At 43.3% G+C, this 14,922-nt stretch overlaps 1 protein-coding gene and 1 long non-coding RNA gene across 6 annotated transcripts in view; one reads left to right on the plus strand and one right to left on the minus strand.

The window, feature by feature from the left end:
* The window catches only part of FUT10 (fucosyltransferase 10), a 160,124-nt gene that overhangs the window by 32,729 nt on the left and 112,473 nt on the right, over positions 1-14,922 (plus strand). The gene's annotated exons all lie outside the window — the stretch shown is intronic.
* LOC140599490 (uncharacterized) lies at positions 2,826-7,549 on the minus strand. Its single transcript, XR_012002377.1, has 3 exons — positions 7,450-7,549; positions 6,942-7,099; positions 2,826-3,244 (listed from the first exon to the last, which is right to left on the minus strand). It is a non-coding gene; the product is annotated as an uncharacterized lncRNA (long non-coding RNA).

Consider the following 14,922-nt stretch of genomic DNA (forward strand, 5'->3'; position numbering starts at 1 on the left):
CCTGCTTCTCCCTCTGCCTAGGTCTCTGTCTCTGTCGCTGTGTCTCTCATGAATAAATAAATAAGATCTAAAAAAAAAAGTATAGAGATGAAATTAGCATTTTTGATTTTTTGTAGCAGCCAGTTTACTTCCGCTTTTGCTAATCCCATCACTGTGATCCCTTGAGCCAATGCTCTGTCTTCATATTGACATTGGGCAGCTGGACACCATGCTGCTCATACAAGTGGGTGACTTTGTCAGTCACAGTATATGAAATGGTGGTTGGTAATAGTGGTGGTGGTGTAGAGGGTGGTGAGTTTTTGGCACATGGAAAGATTTGCTCAGCTTAAATATGAATTGGGTTATTTCTTTTTCATTGTAGTTAATAAGGTCAAGTGTTTTTCCCCCAAATTGCATGAGAAACTGTGGTATAATGGAAAGACCAGGGGTCAGACAGTCAGTTGGAGCAAGGTTGACTTGTTAGATGTGTGACATTAGCACTGTCTCCAAACCTCATTAAGTTTCTTTTTTCATTTATAATATGAGGATAATTCCAGTTTCTGTAGAATGTTTAAGTTTTGAGATAATTCATGTAAAGTGCAGAACATTGCCAGAGGCATTATCAATGCTTAATAAGTAATGACAGAGAGTTATTAATACTGATAGTATAAAGATTATGTTCATAATATTCCTTTATTATCCTTTTAACATCCATGGGATCTGTGGTGATGTCCCCTTTTCCATTTCTTTTTTCTTTTTTTTTTTTTGGTAGGCAGCAAAGCTTATTGAGTGATAGTAAAGTGATGATAGTACAAAGCTCCCAGAGACAGAGGGGACCCGAGAGAGTTGCCACCAAGAGATACCTTTTTCATTTCTGATAAATAATTTGTGTATTCTCTCTGCCTTTTTCTTAGTTTAGCTAGAGGCTTATTGATTTTACTGATCTTTTCAAAGAACCAGTTTTGTTTCCATTTATTTTTCTCTTTTAGTTTCATTTTTTCAAGTTCATTGATTTCTGCTCTAATTTTTATTATTTCTTTACTTCTGCTTTTTATGGATTTAATTTCCTCTTCTTTCTGTAGTTTCCTAAAGTGGAGATTTATGTTATTGATTTTAGATCTTTCTTCTTTTCGAATATATGCATTCTACACCATAAATTTTCCTCTAAGCACCACTTTCTCTGTATCCCACAAACTTTGATGAGTTGTATTTCCATTTTCATGTAGTTCAAAAAATTTTTAAGTTCTTATGAGGTTTTTCTTTGATGTGTTACTTAGAAGTGTGATGTTTAACCTCCATATATTTGGAGATTTTCCAGTTACCTTTCTGTTCTTGAGTTCTAGTATAATCACATTGTGGTCTGAGAGCAGACATTATATGATTTCTTTCTTTCTTTTTCTTTCTTTCTTTCTTTCTTTCTTTCTTTCTTTCTTTCTTTCTTTCTTTCTTTCTTTCTTGTGTTTTATGGCTGGAATGTGGTCTGTCTTGAGAATGTTCCATGTGAACTTGAGTGTGTGTTCTGCTAGTGTTGGATGCAGTAGGGCATGGACGTTAGTTCTATCCAGTTGGTGATTGGTGTTCTTCAGTTCAAGTATGTTGACTGATTTTCTGGCTGCCAGATCTGTCCATTTCCAACAGAAGGGTATTGAAGTCTCCAACTGTAATAGTGGATTCCTCGTATCCTCCTTGCGATTCTTTCAGTTTTTGCTTCCTGTAGTTTGACAGTCTTTTGATAAGTGTATACATGTTGAAGATTGCGATCATGTTTATATTCAGATGAGCTAATGTAAAGTTAAGGAACAATGATCATAAGTTGATAATAGAATTAAAAGTAGACAAAGGCTCTTGGGTGGCTCTGTCAGGTAAACATCCGACTCTTGGTCTCAGCTCAGGTCTTGATCTAAGGGTTGGGAGTTCAAGCCCCACGTTGGGTTCCATGCTGGGCATGGAGCTTATTCCAAAACAAAACAAAACAAAACAACCCAAAACCCAATAAAAATAAATAAAAGTAAAAGTAGGCTAACAGAGTTGGTTTGGAGATAAAGAAGTTTTCTTACCTTTTGAGTAGATTACTATCTTCCTTTCTGGTCCAAGGCCTTTTCCTCTTTGAGGAGGGCAGAATTGTTACAGAAGAAAAGCTTCACCTTGTACATAACTTCAATGTTCAACTTTTCTTATTTCCTGTTACTTCCTTCCCTTTCTGAAGTCAGACTGCTCTCTTGAGGATTTTCTACATTGCTTTAGTTCCCACTTTAACATAATGAGAACTAAGATCAGAATACTCAGCTGTGAGACTTCTCCTGAGAAGGTACCCCTTCCAGTTGTGAAGCCTTGCTTCTCTGGGAGAAGGAAAGGGAGAAAGCCTCGTGTCTTCTAGCCCTCGGTGTTGTGGGACATGAACAAAGAGGGAAAAGTAAAGGGAGGTAGATGCCAATATTTTGTATTTGCCCTCGCCAACCCCAGATCCTGCCTTTGGGTCACATTTTGGAGTGGAGGCATTAGAAACACCTTGATAAGTTGAGGAAAACATGAAGATGGGCGGGTCCTGAGCTACAACATGGGGTCCAGCATAGTTAATTGGTCAGACTGGCATGACCAGGTAGGGGCTTCTGGTCTATTCTCCAAAGCTTGTGTGTTCTTGTGTTGGATGCTCAGCATCAAGGTGCAGAACGTCCACTGGCCAGGCAAGAGGTGAACCCCGGGCTGAGTGCTGGTAGAGCTTACTCACAGAATCCAATCCCAAATGGTTGTACACCATGCTTTGCCCAGGACAGCCCTCCGGAGCCAGCATCCTCTCCAGTTAATGCCCTCTGCCACTCTTTTTTTAATTTTTTTAAAAGATTTTATTTATTTATTCATGCAAGACACACAGAGAGAGGCAGAGACCCAGGCTGAAGGAGAAGCAGGCTCCCTGCAGGAAACCCGACATGGAACTGGATCCCGGGTCTCCAGGATCAGGACCTGGGCTGAAGGTGGCGCTAAACCGCTGAGCCACCCGGGCTGCCCCGCTCTCTGCCACTCTTAAAAGTATCCCAATTGTACCAGAACCAATGACTGTTCAGACAGTCATACCCCTGTGAGCAGTGAGTGGGCCTGAGCCTTCAGCGGAGCACCCCAGGCCCTGGCAGGGCCCCCCAGGACCAGACCATACACCTTGCAGATCCTGGCCTCAGCTGCAGAAGCTGCAGGATGTCACTTCTGAGGTCAAAGAAGTCGGAGGATGCCACACGGTCCCAGTACATATTCCCCATTGTCACACAGGGTCCTGGAAAAGAGGTGGAGAAACCAGACAGACATTTTTACTGAGAGAATGAATAGCACGTAAGAGGACCATTTGGAGGTTTTGCATGAGATTGCATTGCATTATTTGTTTTCCTTTTATGCCCGCCAGATGGGGATTCAGGAGAAGCACTGGATTAGTTACACAGAAGATACATTTCATTTTCTCTCTGAAACATCTGAATTGCACTTAATACAAGTAAATTTTGCAACCCAGTCACTGAACCATGAATTACCTTTTCCTACAGCTTCTTTCTATCTTTGCAGGACTTTCTTTTCCAAGATCTCTCAAGCTGCTAAGACAAGATACCCGTCAGCCTTATAGTTAGCGGTTGAAACTTTTCTAAGAATGTTTAGCGTCAAACTGGAATAAATAGCCCCCACCTTTTCACTGTGTCACATTTTCCTACTCATTCTGGACTCGCCACAGAAGTAGACAGTGCTTCATATGTGCTCACAGCTCACCTTATGTCTGCAATCCCTTTAAATGATCTTCAGGGATACATTGTAATATTTATAATTGGGAAATGCTTATAGGTAGTATGTGTGTGTGTTTAGCTTTTATTTTTATTTATTTCAAGATTTTATTTTTTTATTCATGAGAGACACACACAGGCAGAGACATAGGCAGAAGGTGGAGGCTTCCCATGGGGAGCCTGATGCAGGACTCGATCCCAGGACCTTGCGATCATGACCTGAGCTGAGGCCAGATGCTCAACCACTGAGCCACCCAAGTGCCCCTGTTTTTAACTTTTAAATTAAAGTATGACATTTATAAATTTCACTAACCTTAAAATGAAGATTGTTATTGTTTGTTTTTTTGGAGAGAAAGAGCGAGCGGGCGGGGGGAGAGGCAAAGGGAGAGAGAGAATCTTTTTTCTTTTTTTAATTTTATTTATCCATTCATGAAAGACACATAGAGAGAGGCAGAGACACAGGCAGAGAGAAGCAGACTCCATGCAGGGAACCCGATGCGGACTTGATCCCGGGACCCCAGGATCACACCTTGGGCCAAAGGCAGGCTCTAAACTGCTGAGCCACCCGGGGATGCCCCGAGAGAGAGAATCTTAAGCAAGATCCAGGACTGGCATAGAGCCCAACACAGGGCTTGATCTCACAGCCCTGATATCATGACCTGAGCTGAAATCAAGAGTCAAATGTAACTTCTGTGTAACTGACTGAGCCACCCAGGTGCCCCATCTTAAGCCATATTAAGATTATTGATTAGCTTTATAAATCCATAAATTTCTACATAGTGTTTTTAAAAAATATTTTATTTTATTTATTTATTGATGAGAGACACACAGAGAGAGACAGAGACACAGGCAGAGGGAGAAGCAGGCTCTTCACAGGGAGCCCAATGCAGGACTCGATCCCAGGACCCCAGCATCATGACCCGAGCCAAAGGCAAATGCTCAACCACTGAGCCACCCAGGTGCCCGAATGTGGTTATTCTTTATGTAGAGTCTGCATTGGAGACCTACAGAGAGCATAGACCTGGCTGGCACTCAGTTACCATGATCACTGATGTGATTTTCTGAAATGGTGAGTAGCTCTTGGTAAATACTAAAGAGCAGTCTGCTTTTCCCTTAATTTACATGGTTCTTACATTCCTGGAAAGTTCCATGTAAAATGGAAACTAGGCAAGAAATACCAGCCCTGGTGTTTATACAGAAGCTGAAGATAATTAAAAACGGGCTGTTCATTTTCATGACATGTGGGACACAGGACCTTTCTTCTCTGTGAACGGTGCTGTGCTTTTCAAGGTGTCTAGCATTTTGGGTCCCCTCCCATCAAGTGGCAGTAGCACTCCCAAATCACCATGAGTCCTCATCTCCTCACCCTGGAAAATTCCAAAAATGCCACTGGGGGTCCTCCTCAGTAGTTGAGAACGACTGCCCTACAGAGTCTCCTCCTTGACCCACGCTGCAGCCCATATGAAGATAGCACCTGCCATTATGTCTTTACTCAGGACCTCTCTTCTGACCTTTATAGCTAAATACCCCATCATCTGCTTGGTACTTGTTTTATGGGTCCCAAAGTCGCCTCCAAACTCAGGGAATGGCTTCAGTGTCTGTTTATGCAGGTCAGGAGTCTAGGTCTCCTCCCCCTTACCCTCCATGGGTATCCCAGTCATCCTAAAATTCTTTTGATTATATTTCCTAAATACTGAAAATATTTTCTAAATGTTTTTGTTTTGTTTTTTGAATCTCTCCACTCTCCTAGGCTCTATGTTAACATTTTACTCTCAGCTGCCATAACCTCTTTTGTGGCCACCTTATCTGGTTACCTCTTATGTGACCACCACAGCGTCCTCTGCCTCATGCAGCTGCTTCCACTCAGCCTCATCTCTGCTTCCTCTGCTGACACTGATTGCCCGTAGTCCCTTGTCTTTCCTATGCTCCCTCCTACCAGAACACAGGCTGCCTTCCTTCTGGAATGTTCCTCTTCCTTCTTCATTCTGTTTATTCCAGCCAGAGTTCAATCCCAGCCATGTCGCTACCTCCAGAAAGCCTTCCTTGACCTCTCTGACAGGGTCAAGTCCTTTATCATAGGCACTCACTGCATTTCATAACACATGTTTGAGTTCTGACATTACCTTTATTTCTACGATTAATAGAATAATCAATCAATTATTAATTATATTTAATTATAAATGATCGATAATTGATAATCATAAATTAATCAATAAAGTTGATTAATGCCGGCCTTTATCATTGACCTGTAAGCTTCTTGAGAACAGGGGCATTTTCTGATTTTGCTCTACCTACCGCAGCGCCCCGCATGCATGCAGTAGGCCCTCAATTAAACGCTGGCTGAGCGTCCCTGAAACTTGAAAAGAGGTTTGGTTTGGTTTGGTTTGGTTTTTGGCCAGAGCGCGCCTGTTCCATTTTGTGACGAGAGGGGGCAGCAGAGGGCCGCCAGAGGAGAGGTTTTCAAAAAAAATCCAGGTGTCAGACTGGCTGTTTAATCAGGAGTGGGAGGAAAAGGAGAGAAACACGCTCAAGTGGGAACAGAGAAGCAAAAGAACAGGTTTTGCAGAAGGAAAACAGAGCCAGAGAGGGGAATGTGCAGTTAGGTAGAGGGGGCTGGGAGGGGATGTCTGGTGTGACGTGGGCAGCAGTCTTTGGCCTGGCACAGTGCTTCTCCCCAGGCCTGCTGGGGGTGGAAAGCCTCCCTCCTGAATACCCCAGAAGCCATCGTGATGCAGCGATGCAGCCGGGGAGCGAAAGACGGAGGGAGCCAGTTTCTTCTTGCAGCCACAGCTTAGGTTGGAGGCACAGGGCTCTGCAGGTGGTGACAGTTCTTTCCCTCAAGTGGGGTTTGGGACTGGCCTGGCCGGAGGGGCCTGGGGCAGGGAGGAAGGAGCAGACACTCACATTTCCCCAGCAGCCTCGTTGTCACAGGCACCAAACAGTCCGGTAAGGTCAGGATTTTCCTCATCGGAAAGATGAGGGTGCTGTGGCTCAGAGGGTTACAAGAACGGGCTCCAAGCCCTACTCATGTGGCTAAACTAAGTTTTCAGCCCTAACTCCCTTGGCTCAGAAACCCGTGTTCTTTCTCAGACACTCTTGGGCCTTATTAAAGATTTTGGTAATGACTGCTTTTTCAATTTGCTGTTTCTAAAGAGAAGTATATACCCTTTCTGATCATGTGTCATACTGGTTAGATTCAAAACTTACCCTCAGGCATCTGGGTGGCTCAGTCGGGTAAGTGTCAGTCTTCAGCTCCAGTCCTGATCCCAGGGTCCTGGGCCTGAGCAGGAGTGTGCTTCTCTGTCTCCTCCATGTCTCATGCTCTCTCTCGCTCTCTATTTTTCTCTCAAATTAATAAATAAAATCTTAAAGAAAAAAAAGAAAGAAAACTCTAGAAACTGTTAGCTCTTTCATGGACGTGGTGGCTCTAGGGAAATGAAATCTACCATAAATATAAAATATATCGCATCTTCAATTGGCAGTTTATAATCTCTAATTGCTAACAAAGACTCAGAATTTGAAAAGTGCAAGTTTTCTATGGCCTGTTTGTTAGGATCAAAAATTGCAAGAATTGTCCTCCTGATTTTATATTGAAGGATACAAACTAATTCTGAGGTTTTCAGGAAGGGAATGCTCATGGAGGAAGTAGGATCCCTGCTCACACATCATGAGCCCCAATTAAAAGGACCTTAGAGCTATTTAAGGAATATCTCACCTGAAATATGACTACTAGAGAAGGAAAATTCGGGTGGAAGTTTCTAAGAGAGCACTTCTCAGCAGAAAACAGGCCACATTATCATAGATGTAGATGCCAGCATGACTTGAGAACTTCCCCCAGTCCAAGCTCGTCTCTTTGGGATTAGCAAAGCAAGGGTGGTACCTTAGGATGGAAGAGTAATCCTGGAGGGGGACGGGGGGGGGGGGGGGGGGGGATCATGGAGCTGTCTCCCTGTTACTTAGTAGCAGAGGAAAAACATCTTGGAACTGAATGTGTGTCAACATTTTGGTAGGGAGAAATGTGTGATTTTATCAAATAGTAAATAATACTTAAGAAGAAAATACATTCTTCTCATTGCAAAGAAAGGAGTGTGGTGAAAGTGGATTTTTTTTTTCAGGAGGGGATAGAAGGCATTGAGGTGGACCTTTTGTCTTACATTCTATCATCTGCATTGCCTTGTCCATATCCCTTAAATAATTTGGTTCAACCAGTTGTTAATAACAATGATCACTTTCTTGTGCTACTTTGTCATTTCACATTGTCCATAAACAGCAAGATGAATTCTGAAACCAGTCACTCGCCAGATTTAATGTTTTTTTTTTTGAGCATCTATGTGTCCAGCTTCTGTCCAGCAGGATGTTTGACTTTGTAGGCGTATACCCTCAGGGAATCATGGAGATGGCACACAAATGGGTTCTTTTCCTCAACCGAACGAACAATTGTTTAGAACTTAGAACACATTTCCCTCCTTAGTCATAACCAGGTTCCAAGGCCCTTCCATCAAAATCTTTTGAATCCATAGTGAAGCCAAAGTATAAAACTAATAATCCAAGGCTGAATTCTTGGACATCAAACTGAGAGCCTGACTACCTAGAGAGGCTACAAGGAACAAGAAGAGAGAATGTGACATTTGAAGATGAAAGTGCATTTCTAGTTTACAAAACGAAAGATGCTTTTCCATAAGGTGACACTAGAGGACAGTATATACAGTGAAATCTCAAAGGAGCAGGCCTCTGAATTCTTACCATTTCCAGTTATGCTTTTTTTTTTTATGTTCAAATATCTCTCCTTAATTCTGTTCATTTCATTACATCAACAAAGGGAGAAAGACACTGAAATTCTATGCCATCATACAAAAAATCTTAAGAGGATGAAGAATTTTGTGAATGTCATTTTTTATAAAGTCATGGTTAAACTTAGCTTAAAATATCAAGTAGTATCACAAGGTTTTTAGTTTTTGTCTTTTTAAATTTGGATTTAAAAATAAAACAATCCTCTTTCCCTGTCCTCTATACCTTTCTTTCCTGTAGCTTCTTCTGGAATTCTTTTTTTTTTTTTTTTTTTTTAAGATTTCATTTATTTATTCATGAGAGACACACACACACAGAGGCAGAGACACAGGCAGAGGGAGAAGCAGGCTCCATGCAGGGAGCCCAACGTGGGACTCGATCCTGGGTCTCCAGGATCACACCCTGGGCTGAAGGCAGGTGTTAACCACTGAGCCACCCAGGGATCCCCTTCTTCTGGAATTCTAAATAATACCTGCTCACTTGTATTTCTGGAGACAAATGGTTATGAGATTCTATTTCATAAATTACCCCAGACATTCATATTTGCTCTCTTCTCCTGAATCTATATAACATAGTAAAATTTTATATCATAAGAAATCATTGTTTTAAAGGACACCTGGGTGGCTCAGTCAGTTATGCATCTGCCTTTGGCTCAGGTCATGATCTCAGGGTCCTGGGATTGAGCCCTGAGTCAGGCTCCCTGCTCAGCCAAGGAGTCTACTTCTCCCTCTCCCTCCACCCCTCCTCACTGCTTGTGTGTGAGCGAGCTCGCTCTCTTTCTCCTGCGAGCTCACTCTCTCTCTGTCAAATAAATATTTTTAAATATCTTACTTAAGAAATTATCGTTTACTGTGTAATTGTTAAAATTGCAAGTTTTCATCATGGCACTTTCACTCAGCTTCCACCACCATTGTCTCCTTTGTGTTTGATTATCTCTCCATTCTTCCTCCCTCTCCTAATTATCTGAAATAATTTTAAAAATCATATCAGCTCGCCAGCATTGTTTACATTATCATGAGTATGAAATACTGCTCCACATAGGGCCAGTGATTACATTTCCTTTTCTGATACCTGAGCTAATAGTTGTCTTTAAAAATTGCCTAGTTTTTATTAATGACTTACCATTAACTTTATTTTAGCAGTATTCCATCAGCTGTACCCAATACCTGTGTAAGGATATGGCACTTTTATGTGTAGGTGTATAAAATACATTTAGGTACATGAATAAAGTTTAAGGAAGTGGTCTGATGGATCAGGTAACCTATCGGTTTTATATCTCCTGCAGGGGACATTGCCCCCTTCTGCTTTATTTTTTATTTTTATTTTTAAAAGATTTTACTTATTTATTCATGAGAGGCACAGAGGCAGAGGCAGAGACATAGGCAGAGGGAGAAGCAGACTCCCTGTGGGGAGCCCAATGTGGGACTCGATTCCAGGACCCCAGGATCACGACCTGAGCCGAAGGCAGATGCTCAACCACTGAGCCACCCAGGCAGCCCTGATGCCCACTTTCTATTTCCTAAGGCAGGTACAAGGGTGGTTTGGGATTGGAGGCCTGACATCTTCCCTCCAAATTCTGAAACGTTTGCTCCATTGTCTTCTAGAAGTCTGGTGTCCTTCTGATTCCTGCTCTTTTGTTAGTGACCCTTGTGACCAGTCACGCAGGCCAGTTTGATGAGGGGACCAGGTGGCCGAGTTAAGTACAGCCTTATGTCTTTGAGGGGAAGCTGCCATAAATACAAACAAAAGAATACTGGCATCTGGAGTTGGCTTCATCTTTATCTCAGGTTATTACTCTTTGTGTCTGGTAGTATTTTGCCTGCCATTCCTTTACAAATAACCAGTTTTCTGTAAATTTTGCTGATGTGACTTGGTGTGGGGGACCTTTTCTCTCATGGGACGGGCACTTTGTACCCTCTCAGCCTGGAGGCTTATGTCATTTGGTTCTGAAAACGTATCTCATTTTATTCATCACATCATCTTTGATCTCCATTTTTGAAACTGCCATGAAGTAGACATTGGGTCTTCTAGATTTTGTATGTGTTATTTTTTTTCTCTTTTCTATTCCTATCTCTTCTGCTTCCGGGAGATTTCTGTTTTATGTCCCAACTACCCCATTACGCTGAAAGGTTTTGTTATATTGCTTTTAATTTAATTTTTTTCTTTCCCTGTCTTTGTTTTCTGGATGCACTAATGTGACATAACTAACTACTCTTGTGGCAGTAGATGTGGACCTTCTCTCAGGAGCTGCTTGGTTTCTGAAAGGAAGTGTTTGGGTAACGTAAAGGTGACTGTCCACATTCTGGAAGCTGGTAGAAGTACATCCCCACTGCCCATTTTCCTCAAACCCTCCTGTTTATAGCTCTGGATGCCACTCTGCCCTCTAGTGTGCTTGACATGACCAAGTATGGACACTGTCATTTCAACAATACGGAGAGAATGAGTCTGCGGTGGCCTGGCTGGGGGTGTGTTGATCACAGGCTACATGTGAGAGAGAGGGATCCTGGACTTCTGCTGCTCCAGAATTAGATTCTTCAGTTACCTTGTCTTTTTGTCTTTTCATCTACCCCCCACCTTCTCCAGCCCCTTTGGCTTCCCAGTCAGCTCCCCCTACCCCTGCACCTCCGCACCCTCCTCCAGGGTCCACTTGCTCCGCATTTCTTTTTTTTTTTTCTCCGTATTTCAATCCTTCACCTGATTCAGCCTTTTCTCCTAATTTTTAGTCCTTGTAGGTTTGAATCTTTTGTTTGTTTGTTTCTTGTTATTTTAGTGAGATTTGAAGATGGGTGACTTTGTGTTTAGCCAAGTAGGAGAGTGTTCACCACAGGGAGCCAGGCCCTGAGCTCCGTTTTGCTAACCCTGCCTGTGCGTTGAGGTGTTGCTAAAGAAATAATCATTCAAGGTGCCTTGGTGGCCGTCGGTTAAGTGTCCGACTCTTGATTTTGGCTCAGGTCATGATCTCAGGGTCGTGCTGTGTTGGGCTCTGTGCTCACTGGGAAGTCTGCTTGAGACTCTCTCTCCTTCTGCCTTTATCTCTCAAATAAATAAATCTTTAAAAAAAGATTATTAATGACACTTTCACTAATGGTGGTAAGGAAGACTTGATTTAAGGGAGGACACACTTTATTCAATGTGTGGGGACCATGGCAATGGGGTCTTGCAGTGAGAGAGAGATTGGGCTCAACTCCAGAAATAGCATGAGTGAGTGGGAATGTATAGCTGCGGAGCAGGTGGGATGTCCGTGGAGGGAAATGACCAGCATGAAACAGTAGGGTGGGGGGTTCTGGCTCAGCCAACCTAACAGGATTCTTGCTGAGGGCCCGCCAGGATGATCACACCACCTGGGGAATGGTGGCGGATGAGGAACCCAGTCAGACATCAAAGGTGATCCATCTAGAAGGTCCTGGCTGAGGGGTTCTTGCTGAAACTAGGTGATGCAGGGACAAACCCAAAAGCACAGAGGTCAGGGCCTGGTTTACAAAGAGCTCAGTAGAACACAATTAGAGTCTGGTCAAGGAGAGACTCTTTTAGTGTCCAAGTCAACTTTGGGGGAATTGTTTTTTAAAAGTAAAGAGAGAAAGAAATAAGGCAAGGTGTCGTATGGGAATAAAGAAGGATGAATACAGCTAAACTAAGGAAGATTTGTTTAATTCTATTTTGATTAAGAGCTACAGAGCTTATGCCCTTTGAAGGAAAGATAATGTCAGGTTATTCCATTTAGCTGATTTTAGAGGGTGCAATCTCCTTATGGTATATATACATTGATGGCCTGGGTTACATTGATTGAGTCCGTGTATTAGATTGACGACATTGATTCTGTGTATGAGAACAGGCTTTTTGTGGATGCATGATGCATGGTTCTGGCGGAGGGTACCGATGCCTTCATCCAGCATCACTGGGGCCTCGCTCACTGCAGCCCTCCCTGCCTTGTTTGATGCAATTAGTATGTGTGCCCGAGTGAGCAGGGAAGCACAGAGGTCGTGCTGGAGAAGACAGACATTTGATAGCTTTCCAAGATGGGAGTAAAACCCATGGCCTAGCAAGCTCTGCTGCCACCAGGCCGATGCCTGTGAATCAGGCCCAGGAACTTTCCATCCTGTTTTCCCCCCACTGTGTGATTGGAGGGAGTTGTCTGACTCACCCTGCGGCTCTAGTTATACAATCGTTGCTGAGGATCAGTCTTTGACGCCTTTTTAAATTCTCATCCTGGCTTACTCTTTATTCCCAGGGCTTCACTTCTGTTTTCTTTGGCTCTGTATTTAATGTCTCTGAAGACATTTTGAGGCCTTATTCAAACAAGTAACATGGTTATCTTCATTTCAAAGGTTGTAAGTTTCACTACTGGTGACGATTTTACTGTCCCACTTCTTTAGACTAAAGATCGTGGGGACGGGGGGGACACCTGGGTGGCTCAGTTGGTTAAGTGTCTGCCTTTGGCTCAGGTCACGATCTTGGAGTCCTGGGATCAAGCCCCACATGGGGCTCCCTGCTCAGGAAGTAGTCTGCTTCTCCCTCTCCCTCTCACTCTGCCCTTGCTACTTGCTCATGCTTTCTGCCTCTCTCTCAAATAAACAAAATCTTTTTTTTTTTTAAAAAAAGATCTTGAAAATGCATATTAAGTAAGGATGGGCTTTAAATACAATGCATTGGGGCAGCCCGTTGGCTCAGTGGTTTAGCGCCGCCTTCAGCCAAGGGCCTGATCCTGGAGACCTGGGATTGAGTCCCACATTGGGCTCCCTGCATGGAGCCTGCTTCTCCCTCTGCTGCTCTCTCTCTCTCCCTCTCTCTCTCTCTCTGTGTGTGTCTCTTAATAAATAAATAAAGTCTTTTAAAAAAATACAATGCATTGCTATTTAGTCAATCTACATAAATTAACTCCGTCAAAGTGGGATGTGTGATGTGCACAAGGTTTTTGACTTCTGTTGTCCAACCAGTGAATGAGAACTTAGGAATTGTCACATGTCTGTTCTGAGCTCAGAGGTTGAAAGCCCTGGCAAGTATAATGAAGAGGTTTTCAGATTCAGAGCTCTCTGCTGCTGCTCAGTGACATGCACATGTGCTTTATTTAGAGCCAGTCCTGAGATGGTGTTCCAGATTACTCTCTCTTCATGTGGTGTATTGTTTTATTTATTTTTTTATTTTTTAAAGATTTTATTTATTTATTCAGGAGAGACACACAGAGAGAGGTAGAGACACAGGCAGAAGGAGAAGCAGGCCCCACACATGGAGCCCGACTCCAGGATCACACCCCGGGCTGCAGGTGGCGCCAAACCGCTGCGCCACCGGGGCTGCCCTGGTGTATTGTTTTAAATCCAAAATGAAGATTTTTCTTTAAAGATTCCTTTTCTTATTAACTAATGGTATTGTGCAATTTTTCATTTTGAGAGAGAGAGAGAGAGTGCCATTCAGTAAAGTTGAAACCAGCACATCCTCTTCAGCATATCTACTAGGGAACAGATTAATAGAAAATAAAAATATTACTCTGTGGTTCATTTTGGCCCTACTCCAGCCATGCTGTAGATTAAAACTACTTCAGCATTTCCCTGTCTCGCTCCTTCATCCTGATTCTGTGTTATTCTATCTTAATTTTCTTATGTACCTTGGATCAGTGGATGTGCTATTTTTCTCATTACGTCATTCGCCAATTCTAATCCTCTAATTCCTTTCATGCAAGCTCCGAGGTATCTCTGTGGTGCCATTATTTTTCCTGAGCACTAGCTCCAAGTTACTGTGGGAGGATTTATTTTCAAGCCTTGGCATCTGAATGGCCTGGACCATAATACCCAGCGGCGAGCCCCCGCTCATTATTAGACCGGGGGCCTGGCAGTATGGTGGGAAGCCAGAGTGCAACGGCTATTCCGGGTGGTCATCAGTAACAGGCAGCCTGCTGAAGGATCTGGTTTGGGCAGACCGCACTGCATCAGGTCCGTGCATGCCAGCTCAGCTTTCGAGTTGCAGAAGAGAAAGAATTGGCTCTGATGCTCCACTGGGCCAGGATCTCAGCTATGTACTGGACTTCATCACATACCATCAGATGGGAGAGTCAACCCAATAACTTTCCATTTCCCAATCGGGAAATAATTCTGGGAAGATGTTTGGCTCTGTTGGTGCAGTGCAAGAGCTGCTTTACTGGGCTAACAGGAACCAGCAGACGTTTGGCAAATGGAAATGTACAGGCATGCATACACCCAAATGCTCATGAATCTTAGTCTTTGCCAAATATGTACCCAGTGGGAGATCCTGGGTTTTCACTTGAGAAATTTCCAGTGTTAAGTTCATGGACACTTCCCTATAGGCCTTCTAAAGACCGGACAGCTCTCCCTCTCACAGTAACCGCTAGTAGGCAGTACCTCCCCTCCTGTGAGTGCGACACGCCTGCCTGTCTCAGGCCTGCTAAGCA

Source organism: Vulpes vulpes, chromosome 7, assembly GCF_048418805.1.
Source record: "Vulpes vulpes isolate BD-2025 chromosome 7, VulVul3, whole genome shotgun sequence".
Taxonomy (NCBI): Eukaryota; Metazoa; Chordata; class Mammalia; order Carnivora; family Canidae; genus Vulpes; species Vulpes vulpes.